The following is a 7,733-nucleotide window of genomic DNA, read 5'->3' on the forward strand; positions in this document are numbered from 1 at the left end:
TAGCGCCACAGCTGGAGACCGTCCATTTATTGACCAATTAAAAAACCTGCTGCTAGTTGTTAATTAAAGATGCCTGCAGCTCGGGGGTTCAGTCCCGAGGCCACGTTCAGAGCCGCAGCACCGAGGTGACGCACGATCGCAAATTAAATGCTGATTAGTAAAGATGCTGCTGTCAAGGTTGTTGAAACGAGTTGGAATAAACAAAGGATCTGGTCACGTTTCACTAACCCTATAGAGACTTCCTGCACGTTCAAGATTTGTTGTTATATGCAGGAAGAAAAGACCAAAAGTGACTGTATATAAAGACAAACAGCGACTGTATCCATGGACGAGCAGCGACTGTGTATATAATGATCTATATCAACACTTATTCTCTGAAGTTTTTAACTGGTGTTGGTGTGTTTTGATTGTCACGATCATATATTTGTCTATGTATGTTTGATCAACCCCTAACTTGTATCTCACATCAGATCCACAGTCCAGACTTCATACGAGCTCAAGATCGGTTTGTTTTTCAGCTTCTTAAAAAAAACAAGGGTGTAAAAATAAAAACGATTCTCGACTCGTCTGAAGATTTGTAGCTGCTGATTAAATCTGAGGTGATTGTAGTTGTAATGAGGTTTATTCCCCTGAATTCAATGTATTTGTCCGGATTATCCAGCAGTGCGTTTGAGGTTGTATTTAATAATTCTTATTTCTGTTTTTTAATGTTTAATTGTGACAGGTGAGGTCACACAATGTACCAGATAAACACAGTGCTTCAAAACCGCTCTGATCACTGTTTCCACATATTTCTGTGTTTGTGTTTGTGTGTGTGGTGACAAATTATTGATGTTTCCCTGGCTGCAGCACTGACTGTGGGACTGACTGACAAGTTTCACACTGAGCCGAGCCCGAGGGGACGTTTGCTGGTCCTGAAATCTGTCAGAGTCACAGCAGCAGAAAAACACTCGCCTGGGGAAAGTGACGTGACGAACTGCTGACGGAATATTTACAGACGGAAACTTTATTCAAACACACGGTCGTGCAAACTGCAATAAAAAAAAAGCCAGTGTTGTTAATCTCTCTTGTTTTGTGTACCTGTATCTCAATCTGTGTGTGCGTCATCATGTAAATGTGCGATGACGTTTCGACGCCTTTAGATAAAGCCTGGAAATGTGGTCACCCATGTTTCTTTGAACCTGAGCTGAGGTGGCACTGAAACTATAAGTGTCTCAATTCAGAGGCTGCATTTGAAGACAGATTGTGTCACGGCCGCGTGACGAGGCCATCCAGGGCTCCGGCAAAAGCGGCCAACAAATGCCACCTTCCACCCCAAACAACAACAGAGGCTCCGTCGGGTGATCCTACAGTGACAAAGTCTTTTTTAAAGTGGTGATGGCAGCAAATACATCAAAATAATTGATTTTTGAACGTAAGCACTCAACCGAACAGCTAAAAGAACACACACACAAAAACCACCCCCATCTTTTCAATGTTTTTAATAAACCAAAGTTTTGTCCTTTAGTTCTGTTGCCAAGCCACGACTGTGGGGGTGGGACAAGCTGATGAGGCAACAAGAAGACCAGACCAACTTATTTTGGTTCGGCTGTAAATAAATCTGGCACATTAAGACAAATTTAGTTCTTTTTTTACTTGATACGGTTTTCTGTCATGTCGACTAGGGAGGTGTTTCCAGTGCACGTGGACTGCACAGTGATGGTGGATGTCGAGGTCACGGAGGACGATCACAGCATGTGTGTGTTTCCATGTGGAGCCGTGGGAGACGGGTGTTACACGTCCGAGTTAGATGGCAGAAAACAGATGGATGACAACTCCGGGCTAGAGCAAAAAAAAACAAACACTGGGACCGCCGCTGCAGGGTCGAGTTGTCATTGACGTCCTTCTTCTGTCCTCCGATTATTCTAGTGAAAAGTGAATTAATGTTTCATTTCAAATTCCAACCATCTGTTTTTCTTGTGCAGCTGCAGCCAGATGAGGTCGAGCGACTGTGTGACCTACATTTCTGCGAACCATTAAATGAATCAATTTTTGTTTTCACTGCAACGGTTACGGGTCAGTTTGTATTTCAACTCTTTCCAGCATCAGCTGCAGAACTTAAGCTCGGTCAGTGACGCTCCAACAGTGGCTGTTCAACACCGTGTTCTCTCAGCTGTTTCTTTACGTGACAGTCAAGTAGTTTATCAGTCGCATATTTGCTAAGATAACATTTTAAATGAAATAAACAACAACAATTACTGCTTAGATAAGTACATTCTTTGGCCACTTGGGGCAGCAAACCAAACAACAAGTTCACGATGTGTCACCTAAAAAAGTTCTTCTGTTTAATGTGTCAGCAAACAACGATTTCACCCGTCAGGAAATCGAACCTTCAGAGGAGAAGGTGAACGAACTGTAAGTTTTGTATTAAGTCCGAGGCGTTCATGAATAAAGATTTGCTAATCGTGTTAAACCAGGTCAAACTAAACTCAGTCTTCAGAGGTTTTTTTATTTTTTATCTTAGACCACTTTGTTTAATGACCAGTTCGCTCAGGACAGCGACTCTTTTATCTCGTCCCTCGCCCAAGTTAAGTGCTCATGGGAAATCGCTCTGAAAGATCATAATATAAACCCTTAATGTGGCCGAGCGGCGCAGCGGCCGCCTGTGATTGACTCTCTCCAGCTGCTGGGCTGAGTCATTACGCTGCAAAGTGAAATTGGAATCCAGTGTTGGGGAATAAAGGTCAAAGCCATTGACTCTGTTCTCTAATACCAACCATTATCCCATCAACTCCAGTCACCTGGGAATATATGGACTGGAACAAACTATTACTCTATGTCTGCACTCTGTGGGGCCCCTGTCGCTCTCCATCTTCATCCTCCACCTCCTCCCTTTTTTATCCCAGAGGGTTTTCAATGAGATTTTATCGTGTCATGTCTTTCCCCTTCCCTGTGTTTGATCTGTTCTTCCACCGTGCCTCCTCTCTCTAACAGTCAATAAATCAACAGATGTAACAAATTAATGATCAGCGGTGGACGCTCACGCTCCGTAACACAACCCAGGTAAGAACCAGTCGCCATGAAACAATAACTAACCGTGAATCTTGTGGGAAGTCTGAGTCTCAAACCCACGTTACCGTCAAATCACCACATCCACATGCAGGAAGGTGAATGAGGAGAAAGAGTTTTTGCTTGGTGCAGTCATTTTAGTAAAGTTACCGTGTCGATGCTCTTTCACCTTTTCTGGTCAGTTTTCCATTAATGTCGATTAACAGAAGTGACGATAATAAATTCTTTAATCGTGTAGAGATGCCATTAAACTGGAGGGCGGGCGTCTCACGCTCACTGACTCTAGAGTTCAGAAAGTCGAGGAAACTTCACAGATTAAAAGCAGATTAAGAAACTGGGAAAGAAGAAGTGAACTGAATAAAAGCTTTGTCCTTGATTCAGGACGTTTGCTTCACGTCATCCATCATCTCTTTTCTCTCGTTTCCTTTCCTGTCACTATTGTCCCCTACCAAAATAAAAGCTGAGAATATAATTTAAAGCTGAGCACATTCACAGGTTTTACTGCTTGTTTTAACTGCTGTACGAATATTTTGCACTCAAATGCAAGTCACATTATTGAGTTAAGCCTCGGTTATGAAACATTGTTTAGATAAAAAAATGATTTATGTCTTAAAGGAAATGATTAAAGATTCTTGGGAAATATTTGATGCACTTTACATTTTAGCCACTGTTGAGCAAACTTCATCTTGTAAGTAAAAAGAGTAATTTTATCATCATTTTATAATGGAATCATTTTAATATGTGATCTGATTTAATTACATATAATACAGCAGTCTATGCAGGATCCTTGCCTGAAGTGTCACCATGACCTAAAAGATGAAGGATAAACAGTCTCATCGTTAATTCTTTGTCATTAAGCTGATCTCTTATTTGCACATGTAAAATATTGAAGTCCTGAAATTATAATTGAACAAAATTTGAGTCTGGTGTCAGCGTTAAAATCTGCTGAATGTGTCTTCTCCTCGCGCTGCAGTTACATAACAATCTGAACTCGAGCTCTTTGCATATCAAGGACTGAAATTTCTCCAAGCTGCAGTTGCCGTGGCACCCTGTGCACTCTTAATTATCGCTAATTATTTTAAAATAAACTAATTAAAAATCTGAAATAGAAACGCAACCGAGAAGATCGACCGTGAAAGACCCACACAGTCTCACCACGTGAACTACTGTGCTCATGACGGCATTTTTAAATAGATTCAGTCCAGTTTGGGATGAAGTCCAAAGAGAGAGACTGTTTCTGATGTTAATATAAAGTATTTAAATATAAAGGATCCATTCTAGGGTAAAGAACAAAATAATAAGTACAATTTAGATGAAAATCACTAGTGACAACATCACTAGGATTATTTTATATTAAATTCCACACACTTCAGTGGCTTTGCATCCATTTGCTTCTTGTCTTTGATATTTTATTTTTAAAATACTCGAGTCGTCGTGGTCTCTATTGACAAAGTGTTGATTTGTTTGTTTTGCAGCTTAAGATAATTAACTTTTAGTGTGATTACAAAACAAATTTTAACTAATCATAGCTGAAACACACACACGCACCCACACGCACGCACACACACACACAGTAAGAAAGAGCCCAGAGGTGTGTTTGTGCTTGAGAATGATCAGTTGTTGGGTAAAGGCCAACAGTTTGTGCTTGGTTACACTCATTCACACAGTTGATATTTACACAGAATTACACAATATACAGCGTTACGGTCATGGTACAAAGCAGTTTACATTCATGTTTGGTAAAGGTCGAGCAGCATCATGTCCTGTCACAAACCTCATCAGAAGACGTGATGGATGAGGAGCCGTGGATTTATTTTCCAAAGATAAATGAAAACATATCAGGGCTGTCATCTCGCCATCCCCAGCACACGCTAACCTTTTCCTCTCTACCTCCTCCCAAGGAATAATTTGTGATTTTTAAGTGAAGGAAAAAGCTTCAGGTGCAGCAACAGACCCTTGCGATGCTTGTTCCATCAGATCAGCCAATTACAAGGATCGAGCTGCTGAGGCATGGTGCTTTTACCAGCTTCGCTGAGCATGATGGGAGCAAGGTCGGAGGTTCACACCCATCAAATTGAACAATTATGTACTGTGGGGGGCAGTAATGAGCCAATTGGCGCCCATGACGTGTCGATATGCTGCCCTTTAATGGAACCCATGAGGTTGTGGTTACGATGTCGGAGGGCATTTACACAGTGTGCACGCAAGTTGTTGCTGCTAGGCAACAGCAAAATGGATGCTAATATTTACGTAACGCCACAGGGGTTAACAATTTATTCAGCTAGCTGTGATGCAGGAACAGAAACTCTATAGGAATAAAATGTGGATATATTAACTGCTCCTGCGCCGGTTCTGAAAAACATCAGTAACACATCACAACCAGAGTTTTCAAGAAATTCTGAATTCCGCAGGTTTGTTTTTTGTCGTCTCTGTTGAGAATTGGGAGGATTTATTATACGTGAAAGTTAAAATTGAATTGATTGAAATTCTAGTTCAAACTGTAATTTAAATACTTGCAGTATTGGTATTACCCACTTTGACTGGATACTTATTACCAAAATGCACCATGGGAGATGTAGACAACTTCTTTCTTTCATTTTTTGAGTGGTCAGTTTGAACCTCCGACTAACTTCTGACTCATCGCTCCAGACCTGCACTTTTACTCTCGACACCCTGGACGCCAAAAATAACAATAACAATCCTTCAGTCTGTTGACAAGAGAGCACAATGATGTATCCATGCAATGCATTGTGGGATAGCTTTGGGGACTTAGAGCGAACAAGGTGAAGTCAAACTCTTTCTGAAAACCTGTTTGACCCATTTCCTCAATGTGACGTTGTAAAAAACTTTAAAATCGTCCAACTCAAATCCAGGTTTGATCTCATTGAGCTGCTGCTGTTGAACTAAAGCACGTGTTGGTTTGTTTTTAAATTGAATCTGAAAATCATGCCTCGAAAATGATTCTAGTGGATTCAGTCAAACACACGTTTGAAACATCGACGAGATGAAACTGTCTTTTCGAGAGGAATGACTGTGACTCTGAAACAGAACAGATAGCTCTTATTATTTTCTGTCTGTCCTCAGAAAGAGAGAGAGAGAGACGCCATTTCTGAGTTGTTGAGGCGTGCGTTCATAGGGGAAGAGAGCGAGGATGGAGATCGACAGCTGGCGAGGTTCGGAGGGAGGGAACAGAGGGGGATTGTGGGATTTTGGCTTGGGCGAGGCAGTGACATAGCTCAGAGACAGAGAGAGAGAGAGGATCTGCTGATCGAGGGATTTAAAGGGGACGAGCAAGGGGACAAACAGGCCGAGTCCAGAAATCATTTAGGATTTTATCTGCAGGGTTTGATCCTCTCTAACATCCCAGTCTAAACTCTACTCTCTTTCTAATCACTTTTTCTTATCCCACAGTTGAAACTAATACAACTGGAACTTTCATTAACGTGAGCAAAGTGCTGTTATTCAGACCATTTGTATGATGACACAGCTGCAGCCGGAGGTAGACCGAGAGTTATAATTACAATATGCTAATTCACCTTCAAATTCTAAAATACAAAATGACCTTTGGTGATCACAGTTTAAATGAATTTTATTTGAAATATGACAATTAGAATATATAACTGCTGTTCGTTTAATGCATGAGTTGAACTGCAGCTGAAGGTGTTGTGGAAATAAACCGAGAGGGAGATTTAAGTTTAATTACCTCCGTCGAAGAGGTTTTCACCCCTGCGTTTGTTTATTCCTCAGCAGGAATTATATAGTTGAGACGGTTATATTGTTTAAAACTGACACATTTTAATTTGTAGGAGAAGCAGACTGAATGAGCCTCAAATCAGAGCCCACATGTTGAGCGGAGAAGGCCCAAAGTTGTACTTATTATTTTTTAAAGCCCTTTGGACGTCCAACGGGCTTTAAAAAATAATAAGTTGTACTTTTGCCGTGTTGAGCTTCCATCTGTTCGGCCGATCTGCATGAGCCAAGACATCAGTGGCCTTTGATCGGCAGCTCGATGGATATGCCCACAGGTGGAGGGTGTGTTGGCAGTGCAGCGCCTGAAGCTTCTCGGGCGACGGAGAAAAACAAATTGCGATAAGTTTTGGACACAAATGAAATGCAGTAGATTCAGTCCCCGGCCACGTCCCGTATGTTTGATCCCCCGGGCTGCATCCAGAACTCAGCTCCTTCTGATACTCACACACAGAAGATAACTCTAAAATTCAGATGCTGGCCCTTTTAAATTCATCCCTCACTCCTCTAAGTTTCTCTTTCTGAGCCTGAACGGATTTCACAACAACACACACGACAAGTTTACTGAGCCTGTAGGGGGCGCTGTGTGACATCTGACCGTTATCCTCGTGCCAGGGTCGGGGGTCGCGAGCTCACCAGGCCTCTGTATCCGGCCCCTCATCTGCATTAGCCATTCTTAGCAGGACACATCTGGATCGGCCACGCAACCTCTGGTGCTGGAGTTGCATTGTGGGTGACGTAGGGAACCAGGTGTCGCACGGTCGAAGAACATGTGGTATAACAAAAAGACAGCTGCATCAATTTGAATCAAGAGTCTGGTTGTGGTTTAAGGCTTGAAAATGACACGATCGATAACTTGAATTATTATTAAAACTGTTTTTTCAGTGAAACAGAAAAAAGAAGTAAAATAAACAAATAAACACTCATTTGTGTTTGTT

Source organism: Paralichthys olivaceus, chromosome 22, assembly GCF_024713975.1.
Source record: "Paralichthys olivaceus isolate ysfri-2021 chromosome 22, ASM2471397v2, whole genome shotgun sequence".
Taxonomy (NCBI): Eukaryota; Metazoa; Chordata; class Actinopteri; order Pleuronectiformes; family Paralichthyidae; genus Paralichthys; species Paralichthys olivaceus.